Genomic DNA, 12,269 nt, shown 5'->3' on the forward strand with positions numbered 1-12,269 from the left:
CAGATTCCAGGTTGAGTTTCTCTATAACCATTGTTTAGATATCATTTGCATTTGCTCCCTTTCCACCTCATCTTCATAAGGACAGAACACAGAGCTAGTGTCTACATTAGCAAATAGCGCAAGACGAGTGGATCTTTAGGGTTAAAAAGTTGATGCTGAGTATACAAAATTTACACTACTTGGGGTGTTTGCTTTACAGTAGTGTTGTCTGTGGTTCAAATGCCAATTAGCTTTTGTGGTACATCAGGAACATCCCCAATGCCTGCTGAGAGGCAACAGGAGAAAACTGAGTGTGAATGCCATGAGACTGCTTATATAATGCTAAGTAGAGCATGGTACTGAGATAAGAGAATTTACTTTGAAAATACATTGTTGATGTGAACCAGAATAAAAATGCAAACATTCCTTAATGCTTCTGGGCTACCTTTCCTAATAATATTAGCTGGAATAACCCATTTTCATTAGTGCTTAAGCTTCTTTTGTCTCTAACTTCTATTTTAACTATAATAATTATTTTGATAATTTAATTTTGGAAAAATTCAAAATTATACATTAATTCAAATGACATTGAAAGCTGAAATCTTTCATTTGGAAAAGTAGTAGGAAAAGATTAATTTTGTTCACTTTTTTTTCTTAAATCCACCCATTATATTTAAATGGAACAGATCTTTTGAATATTTTGTTTGGCCTCAGAGAAAAAATAAAAATTACACACAAAACCAACATTTGAGCAACACTCCTTAGTAAAAGTTTCTTCTTCATTCACTACTATTTTAATATAAACGCACAGCACAGACTTATGAGACATAAGAAAATCAGACCTATACTAAAATCACCTGGGTCAAAATGTAACATCAACCCTAATCTTATTTTCTTTAGCATAAGTAGTCTGAGGACATATAACTTGATGAGGAAGAATAAAGCAAGGAGAAGCTGTCAGTAAGCAAATACAGTGAAAAGAGTGAGTTGTATTTTACTTTAACAGTTTGTTAAGTTGACCAGTTTGATGATGAACTATTATTAATTTTTCATAGCTATTGCAATACAAAAATTTATTTGAAGACTTTTTTTTACTACATCTTGTATATAATAAATGTTTTGGTTTATATGAAGTTTGGTTTTAATAACTATTCATTAAAAAGTGATACTAGCGAAGTGTCTAATATTTCTCTAGTGATCCTATTCATCTGCTCTCTGAGGGCATAGAGAAATACTAGATTTTTAGTTGTTGCTTAATATTTTTTTTCATGAAGAGTGGAATGTTTATACAGTTGGTTTTAGTTTTCTTTTTTACTAGCACAGTCTCACAAAAAAGCAATCTGGGTCTGTGAGGTATCCTTCTACACAGGCTGTTTGTTACTGAAAGCAATACCCATCCTATTGGAAGTAATTCTCTGAGTCAGTCCTTTGGAAAAAAAAATGTAGTAGTAATCCACAGAATTACAGTCTGTACAGAGAAAACCAATGAAAACACTTTAATTTAGTCTATGCTTTTTATCTGAAATATGACAGACTAGAAGAATATGCAGGAAAAAGAAAGAAAGCCCACATTCAGAAAACAGATTTTTCTAGATCTAGATTCACATGTTCTTTTAGTCGGAAATATATATGAACCATAATCCACTAACATACTTCACGAACACACAATTTTAAAAAGTAGCAGCACATGCATATATGATAGAATGATTTGAAAGATGAAACCAGTTGATAAGTGAGCCAGTTCTCCATTAGTGTTCTCCTCCCCAGTGAGTGACACAGCATTACTCTCATTTCAGGATGCAATGAAGATGTCTGAAGGGAATCAGATGAAAATGAAAAAGAAGAGAGCTGATCATAATGAATCCTGCTCTGATTGCTGATATAAAAAGGACCTCATTTGCATAGGACTGGAAAGTTATCTAAGAAGTAAACATAAATTTAACTTAGTACCATATAGTATAAGCCACAGTTATAGCTAAGTTCACACTTCTAAACACAGAGCATGTTAATGTATTTCACTCTAGAACAGAAATTATGTGCATATTTATTTTTTATAACAGAATTGCGAATCTTTTTCAGAACAAAACCACTTTTTTCTCAGGGTGCTCCATTCGGTTTGACATAGTCTCACATTCCAATAAAAAGCTATTTTAGTTTTAGAAGCAGTCAGGTTTGGATAAGAATTGAAAGTAGATGCATTTTCTTTGTTGGCTGGTTTGTTTAAAAATAAAACACACCAAAAAATAGGGTTTTTTTTCTGGTCTAATGAGGCATAGTTACCACCTGCAAGAAAAAATTCTGAGGAGAATATAGAGTGCAGTGGTACTGTTTAGGAATCAATGAATTGACACAGTTTTGGACTTTACTCAGTATACAAGTCTACTCCCTTTTATTCTAAAGATTTCTACATAGTCTAAAATTTAGTTTAATTCACAGTGCACAAAAAAAAAAACCCACAACAAAACAAACCCAAAACCCCCAAAACCTAAACCCACAACCCTCTAAACTAACAACCGCCACCACTACTACAAACCCCACATCAAAAAAATCTGTGGAATATATCTTTCGACAGCATTTCTCATTTATCTGTCAATTCCATATGAATATTTTCTTTACCTTTAGTGTAAGAATAAGAACTAGCATTGTGCAAACAACATTAACATCAACATATAAATAATTTTATTTCTTCAGTTTTTAAGTATGTTCATTTCACAGATAATACAGTATTTCTTAATTAAAACTCTCTAAACTTCTGTTATTCAGCAGAATCAATTTACTTTCTTTTTTGCAGATGGATTTTATTAATTCAATCTATAAAAAGGAATCACACTGGGTTTTTTTTCTGGATATATTAATACTATTGAGTTATTTCTTAAAACTAGCCAGTTGCTGGCTTGTTCTGTAGAAATTATCTGCATCATCTTTATTTTAGGAATGTACAGTGCCCTTACTGAAATGTTACTAGATCACAAACTTGAATTTGATGTAATGAAAACCAGAAGCACTTAAAAACATTATGTGCCAGGTTTTATCTACCTGGCTGTATCACAGTGCATTAAGTGAAAATCTGACCTGTAGTTTTCCCTCTGAAGAGCTACCTTTTGATGTTACAAACTGTGTTTTTAAACTTTCTGTATAACAAATTAGATGGTTTCTTATACGTTCCATTAAAAATAATTATTTTCATAGAGAACATTAGAAATAACAGGACAGTCAAACAACTATTTTGGTTCCTATCCAAACAGGGGTCCTAGCTTGCCTTTGGCCATTTGATCACAATCCTTATTATACTAATTGAAACTGAATTTACTAGTCTGAGGGCAGCTCTGGACCTATCTGATTAATATGTTTTGACAACTTAAATTAGCTGTAGAATCATCAATTCGCTTCCTTCTTTCTAGTGATCAATTACTGAGTATGTCACCCATCACCAACATTTTCCTCCCAGTCTTTGTCCATAAAAGTGGATTTGGTAAATTCTTATCATGGCATTTATTTTTGCCCTGATGGTATTATTGACATTATAACATCCAGTTTTGTTTCATTTGACTTTGTAATATGGGAAAGAAAACAAAGGCATCAAATAATGCAAATTAGTCTTTATAAGCCAAATGGGTGTCAAGGTGTATTTGCTCATTACTACTGCATCCAACAATTATTGTGATAACGACCAATAAAAAAAAGTATGTGCATGGCCTCACAGATGCATTATCTCTTCAGGAGGTGAGGAACATACTAGCATTCAAATACTCTCTTCAGATGAAATTTCAATGTATAGGAGTTCCTGCCACCCTTAAAATATAACAATACTTGCTATGTGAGGTATATGCCATAGACTAAGTCTAATTAAGGTCATTGCAAGCTTTATAACTGACTTCACAGCCTGTAGAATCAGAGTATTTATTAAAATACTACTGGACTGAAACCTATTGCTAACATGCCACAGGACACAGCTGGACTGTCTTAAGTCTCAAACAAGTCTGTGCTTAGGGGGGAAACCAGGCACCTTCTCCAGGTAACATAAGGAAAGACTGAACCTAGCAGACATGAACCCATGTGAGAAAGGTAGGCATACAGTATTCCAGGCATGCAACAATCTTAATTTATAAGAACAGCAATAAAGGAATGTAGGAAAATTGAGCTAAGAGGGCCCCCTGGGCCAATGAATCCACCTGCCTGCTGCCACAGGCATCCCTGCACCCAGCTGCAGGGAGCAGGGTGTCTTTTCCAACTTCGGAGGCTGCTGCAGAACTTTGAGCTGAAATAGTAAGGTCAAACTCTTCTCAAAAGTAGACTTTGCATTTGATCGTGTTTCTTTAGCACTTCTTTGATATTGGTCACATTTAAGTTTGTCCTTGTGTAACATGAACTCTCAGAACTATATACAGTATTCAGACTACGATCTCCTCATAGATTTGCTCAGTCATACTATTTCTAAATGTTATTATATTTGCTTTTTCTGTAATGATATCACAGTGTCAGGTCATAGCCATGTTAAGCACAAGTGTAACAGCCACATCCTTCTACCACTGAGTCTTTTCCATCTAATAAGTTCTTGCTTATAGATGTTTTGCTCTTCATAGGTTCTCTCGCTTCCATCCCCATAGATCATGTTACTGAATTTTACATGACAAATAAGAGATGAGGAAAAGTACTGGCCTGCATCTCCTAGTTTGGTGGACTAGAAATCAAAAGGTTAATCTTTTATTCACAGGACAAAATTTACTGTGTACTCACAAGTTTTGAAATGCCCATAACCATCCTGTCTTACCTATAGATGGTAGGAAACAAACTGGGGTCTATTCCTTTAAGTTTAAAGATATGCAGAAGGAAGAGTATGTGAAAAATCACAGAAGTTTACAGATCACTGTTTTTAATGTTCTATTCTAAGAAAGCTATTTTCCAAAATGGAATATACAGAAGTGTGCTTTAAGTGTATTAAACTATGGTAAAACCTGGTGTTCACTTTCAATATGGATAGATATAAGCATTTTGTATATATTTTAAGATGTATATTATCATGTATGTATTTTGGAATTAGGAGAATTATTTGCTCTTTCAGCAGTAGGTGTCCTGTGTAACAGCATAGGTTAGGATTTGTTATCAGATTTACCCATTTTTAAATGAGTCAGTCATTACCTTTTTAAAAAAGAAATCATGTAACAGAAAACATCTATAAAACTCTCACTTCATCTCCGCTGATCAGATAGCTTTTTCTGTGGAATTACAAAATGCTAAATGGATCATGAGGGTGAATGATAGCAAATAGAATCCTGATGTTCACTTCCTTATTATGCAACATGACTGTGAAAATGTCCCAATAGATGTAAGAGGGAAATGGAATGAGGTGATAAATAATTTATAACTAGAGAAAACTAATCAGAACTCCTCAATTCCCATTGTCCCCATACAGGTGCTCAATTACTTCTTCAAAGAGGCCAAGAGACCAATAACCTGACGTCTGGGATATAAATGAATTTTATTATTAAGGAAGATATTAAAACTTATATAAGCACACTAAAGTAGCTAATCTAAATTCTGTACAGATTTTCTAACAACCTTTCATGTTCCCTTTCTGATGGGGCTTCTTCCACAGTGGCAAGTCTTGCTGAAGCAGTCTGTTGATCTTATACAAAAATCAATGCCTTCACCTTTACCACAACCATAGGCAATTTCATGCAGTATCTGGGTTGTTTTTCCTTTTTTTTCTTAAATATGTTTACTTTGGTTCTTTAAAGAGCAAAATTTTCTATATAAGTGAAAAATGCAAAAAAGAAATTAGAGTGATTCATAGAAGTCCATCTTCATGGACTTATTTTTAAAATGACTAAATAGGATCAAGTTTGAGAGAGAAACGTCCGATTACAACCAGCCAGGCTGGTTGGTGCACAGGGGGCTCTGAACCGGAGGAACCTCAGCTGGAGCCCAGAGCTGCTGGGAGCCTGCAGCTCACTTGGCAGTGGCTGATGGAACCCAGGCAGGAACAGCAGCAATGATGGCCAAGGCCCCTCCATGTATGGAAGAAGCTGTTAGGCAGCTAGCGAGAAGGAGCTCTGTGAGCAGAGTGTGCAAACTGAGTATGGCACTCAACAAGGGTGCCGCCCTGCAGTGCACATGGCAGGGTAGGTGCTAAAGCCCTACTAGCTCAACCAGGGACGAATCCACCCAGCAGAAAGCCATGGCCTCTCTGCACCCACCATGACAAATCTTCATTGAATGATTAAATGAATGAACAATATTGATACACTGTATTTTCATTTTGATTCTTGTCTGACATAAAGTTATGTGGCATTGCACAAAAAATATACTTTATATTTGAATAGAAATATTTTCTTTTGGACTGTTTAAAAACATTAAACATTCATCACTCCATGTACTTATATGTACTAAAAATAAAGGCTTACGATTAATCATAGTTGTAATCCCAAACTGTATGCAAGACATTTCTAAATTACATTAATAGGATAAAGTTTTATTTCATGTACTGGTGTAGTGACCCTACCGGTTATATGGAGCAAAACCAAATTCTACTTTGTGCCTCATGGTCTGTTCCTTGAATATAAAGGACATTATCTGCATTTATTGCAGTTGTGGCATTAAGCAGTTTTTGCATACAGTTGAACAGGTTGAACATGCTAATATAATGAACAGAAAACAGTAATTGCACAGTATTAGTCTCTGTCATGGTTTGAGCATGTTTTGAGGGTATTTTTGTTCAAGGTTTTTTCCAGCCAGGTGGAGGAGGGGAGGCCGGGAGGAAGGAGAGACAGGACACCTGACCCAGGCTAGCCAATGAGGTATTCCATACCATCGCACATGATGCCCAGGATGCATACTGGGAAAGGGAGGGTTGGAGGGATGGAGCTCTAGAGGAAAATGGAGGAGGGAGCACATGGTGCTTGGCCGGGCAGGGTGGAGTGAGTTATGGGTCGGTGGCTGGTGGGGTGTTGTATTCTTTTCGCTTGTTATTGGCTGTATCATTATTATTGTGTTATGCCTTAGCTATTAAACCGTTCTTGTCTCAATCCGTGGGGGCTACATTCTTTGGATTTTCCTTCCTAACTCTCAGGGAGTTGGGGGACTTGGTTTAAACCACGACAGTCTCTTCCTTTCAGAAAAGCATCATCCACTAAGTTTCCTGAAAGATACCAGAGAAATAAAGTTGCTCTCAAAATATGAACTATATTACAGATTCATTCTCTATTTGGAAATACATACTTGTAATGCTAGTTTTCAACTTCCTAATATTTGACTTTGTTGTCAGTACAACACTAGGATTAATAAGTAAAGTCTTCACCCCATTAGAGTTGTTGTTCTTGCCCATCTGGGAACAGAGCAAACAATATAGAAGTACACCGATTTCTAGAATTAAGACCTTTTTCCAAGCAGAACACTTAGAGACTTTGGTTAACAGAAGTTCAAATTTTGCAGAACTCTGCAAACTACAGAGGAAGAACCTAAAGGATCTCACCTTGCCTTAAAGTGCAGTGAATCAGTGCTGTAACTCTTATTAACTCTAATATATTGTACATCACTGAGAGAAGAGTCCTAAATTCTGGGGACATGTGATTTTCTGAACTGGCCTTTCTAATATATCAGGACACAGTGTTACCCTTTGGGCCAGGACATGGCTGCTTAATTCCCTAAGGTTTTCTGTATGCATGTAGTAAGTATCTCAGCACCTTCTGCATGAATTACAGAATCACCGAATTCCAAGGATTGGAAGGGACCTCGAAAAATCATCTAGTCCAATCACCCTGCAAGAGCAGGGTAACCTAGAGTACATCACACAGGAACTTGTCCAGGCAGGCCTTGGATATCTCCAACATAGGAGACTCCACAAATCCCCCGGGTAACCTGTTCCATTGCTCTGTCACTCTCACAGTAAAGAAGTTCTTCCTGATGTTAACATGGAACCTCCTATGCTCCAGTTTACACCCATTGCCCCTTGTCCTGTCACTGGATATCACTGAAAAAAACCTAGCTCCATCATCCTGACACCCACCCTTTACATATTTGTAAACACTGATGAGGTCACCCCTCAGTCTCCTCTTCACCAAGCTAAAGAGACCCAGCTCCCTCAGCCTCTCCTCATAAGGGAGGTGTTCCACTCCCTTAATCATCTTTGTGGCTCTGTGCTGGACTCTTTCAAGCAATTCCCTGTCCTTCTTGAACTGAGGGGCCCAGAACTGGACGCAATATTCCAGATGCGGTCTCACCAAGGCAGAGTAGAGGGAGAGAAGAACCTCTCTTGCCCTACTAACCACACCCTTTCTAATGCACCTTAGGATGCCATTTGCCTTCTTGGCCACAAGGGCACATTGCTGGCTCATGGTCATCCTCCTATCCACCAGGACCCCCAGGTCCCTTTCCCCTTCACTACTTTCCAGCAGGTCAATCCCCAACCTGTACTGGTACATGGGGTTGTTCTTCCCCAGATGCAAGACTCTACACTTGCCCTTGTTGAATTTCATCAAGTTTCTCCCTGCCCAACTCTCCAGCCTGTCCAGGTCTCGTTGAATAGTTACACAGCCTTCTGGTGTGTCAGCCACTCCTCCCAGTTTAGTGTCATCAGCGAACTTGCTGAACAATTACCTCCACCAGCTCCCTCAGCACCCGTGGGTGAAGTGAATTGCATTAATAATTACATGTGTTCCCAGCTGGCAAAAATACTTCTTCCTTTTTTAAAAAGTGTAATAGTATAAAACTTGTGGGGAGGGGAAATTAATGTATGACTTTGTATGAAAATTTTTAGCAGACAGTCATTGAGAAGAGAAGGCTGTGTGGAGATCTCATAGCAGCCTTCCAGTATCTGAAGGGGGCCTACAGGGATTCTGGGGAGGGACTCTTCATTAGGGACTGTAGTGATAGGACAAGGGGTAACGGGTTGAAACTTAAACAGCAGGGGTTTAGACTGGATCTAAGGAAGAAATTCTTTACTGTTAGGTTGGTGAGGTACTGGAATGGGTTGCCCAGGGAGGTTGTGAGTGCTCCATCCCTGGAGGTGTTCAAGACCAGGTTGAGGGAAGCCTTGGGTGATATGGTTTAGTGTGAGGTGTCCCTGCCCATGGCAGGGGGGTTGGAACTAGATGATCTTGAGGTCCTTTACAATCCTAACTATTATATGATTCTATGATTTTGTCAACATTATTTTGGTATGAATTTAGTGCAAATATTTTTTTTAACTATATTAAACAAAAGCCAGTATCTCCTTCCTTTCTTAAAAACTTAGAGATTAGCTGAGTTACAAGAAGAGCAAAAGTACCATAGGTTATTTTTATGTCTTCATGCTTGTCCATGCCATCAGCTGACAAGAGGTTTAAGTACTTGTTCTAAGTTTGCTGTCTTATATTTAAGGAGTCACGGAGTCACGGCTGATACTCGAATTCAGACAAAAGTACAGCCTCCAACATGATGTATTTTTTTGATTCAAAGACTTCTTCTGGAACAGAAGAAGGGAAACATAAATTTACTTTAATCATCCTGACGTAGCAATTTGCACCTCCTGCAACACAGATGATTTCTGAAGTGAGGGTAAGTTGAGGCTGCCTGCAGATTCTTAAGTACCTGGGCATACAAGCATACATATTATTCAATATTTCCACTGAAACTGTGTTAAAAAAAGTAAATAAAACCTCATCATAATTTAAAAAAAAAGAGATGAAATATAGAAACAAACTGTAGGAGATTTTGTGATCAGCAGATTTTCTAAGCTTATTTTCAGAAATATGGTCCTTGGATCACAGTGCATGCTCATTGGAAATTGGTGGCTATCCTTCATGATTTTCTCCATCACTCCCCGAGTCTGAATTAATACTGGGAACTTGGATGTGTGGATAAACATATTCTTCTGCACTTTTCTAGGTAAAAAAGAATTTTATTTAACATAGCAATGTCTTCTGTCTGACTTTAGAACTTCAGAAAAAGTATTTGGCCTCAAAATCTCTGCTAGGCAAAAGTCTTCATATGGGAATAGAACAAACAGTAGGACTTCCCGTTCAGTGGCAGAGAATGGAAGATTCTCATCTTGGGCTGTGAATTTTAGCTTCTACTCATTTACATACACAGTTATCAGCAACCTTAATGAGAATTTAGTATTTAGATTCCTGTTACAAGATGTAAAATAATAAACTGAAGTTCCCTGTTAATCATATTACCCCTTTTGATACTTTGTCAAATGAGTTGAAGGTTCTTTGAATATCGAAATATCAAGATACCAAGTACATATATAAAAGAAACACATATGGTGTGAAGTAGGAACTGGGCATATGGAAACCGCAATTAACCTAGGCAAGTGAAAAAGCAACAGCTGGAGAAACAGAAATAGGATCAGAACTCCTTGGGAAACTGGATTTCAAATCTGGTTGGATAAAGGAGGGACTGGACATGGGCTTCTTATTTCCATTAAAACACTCCTTAAAACTGCATCAGTTGGTTTGCCTCATCCGTATTTCTATGATACAAGTGTTAAATTTTAATTTGAGATTTCCATCGGAACTATTCTGCAGATTCAATCTGAATGTCTGGGCAGTTAGGTGATGGGTAAAACATCCAAATTTGATGCTAGAAATGACAATAAGAAAGGCTCATACTGAACCACAATAAAGACACAAATATAGTGACTGCAAAAGAAAATGAAAGGTAACTCTAATGTATCATTTCTAGTAATTATTCAAAATGTCAGAAATTTACCTAATTATATAATCTACACATTTTTACAAATTCCCTTTAAACATTTTTAATTTTGTAACAAGCACATTACTTTGATAGTAAACTAAATTTACTTGGGACTTCTTTTTCAGCCCTTTTTGCCCTACAAAAGCTGTAATAAATTTGTCATCAACTTGCTTAAGTTGTTAAATGTCAAGCTCAAGTACTTTATTATGTTAGTGCTTTTTTAATATACCTACTCATGTAATTTGTTGTTCCTTCCAGTTGTTTCTCGTGTGTTAGAAACAAATGTATTTAATTTTTCATAGCTATGTTATTGGGATACTGTAAATATTGTACATGTACACATGACAACCTTTTTTCATATAGTTAAATGTACTCTAGAGGTTTCAGGGAGTCAATTACACTTTTACAATTTGTGAAACTTTGATAGAATTTAGTAATGATGTCAAATAAATATAAGGAAATATGTGTCACAAAGTGTTTTAGTTATGTAATCTAGTAAAAACTCTCAGCACCCACTTTCTCCAGTATTCTTTAAGGCATCAACACCACCCTCCTGATTTCTAATAGTTTAATTTGGTTGTTAAGTCCAATTAAGAATAAAAGATTTGAAAAAGATAATAGAAAGTGTTTTCTGTAGGTATTTATCCATGATTGAATATATTATCCTTCTTAGAAATAATCTGTCCTCTGAAACTAGCTTAAGGAAGAGTAGGCAGACCTTTAGTTAATTAATTTTCAAAATGCTTTTTTCTCTTCCCTTGAAGGGTTTGGATTTTGTACTTTATTCTTGCTTTTATAATAACCTTCTTCAGTATATAAATGCATATGATTTGTCATTTCAGTTTACTGTAACACTGACTCTTTAGTATTGTTCACATTTGTGTAAAAGGCTTTCTTCAGTGACCATCTGAATTTTCTGCCTTTGTTCTTTCATATTCTTTTTTGATTTGTTTTGTTTTCAAGGAGGTGCTACATGTCAGGATAGGGAACAGTAAAAGTGGAAACAATTGCCAGAATTATTTCAGCATAATAATAATGACTTTAAAATAACATAATAAAATGAACCATATTATATATCCAGTGCAAGTAAGAAATTATTTCCAAGTAGCCAAAAAAAAAGGTTTTCAGTTGCTTCTATATTTTTAGAAATTATTAATAATAAATTGAAATAAAAACTAGATGTGTTGAAATATAAATAAATTTTCTATTTGATCTTTCTTATGCAGAGCGATGCACCTAGAAAAATTCCCTCATAAAAAAGCATGCAGAAAATATATTTACAGAATGCATTATATACATCACATTTGTTTTTGACTCTTGCTTTTTTCTTGCAATGCCAGGAACTCAATAAGGATCTTTTTTCCCACTGGTTCCTGACATAGAAATATAATGTAGGCTCTGGATTATAAATCAAGCAAAACTGATGTGTTGTGGAAGGCCTGAGGCTTGACCAAATTAACAGCACAGCTGGATCTTTTACAAGTTCTAGGAAAACTGGATGACACATTACATATGCACTGTATCTTGATTCCCTTCTGGTAGGGCACAAGTAAACTCTGCAGCTCTTCACTGGATGCCTTCCAAGTTCAGAAGTGTACTGGGGAGAGCCTAGT

Source organism: Melopsittacus undulatus, chromosome 7 (genome assembly GCF_012275295.1).
Source record: "Melopsittacus undulatus isolate bMelUnd1 chromosome 7, bMelUnd1.mat.Z, whole genome shotgun sequence".
In the NCBI taxonomy this organism is placed as follows: Eukaryota; Metazoa; Chordata; class Aves; order Psittaciformes; family Psittaculidae; genus Melopsittacus; species Melopsittacus undulatus.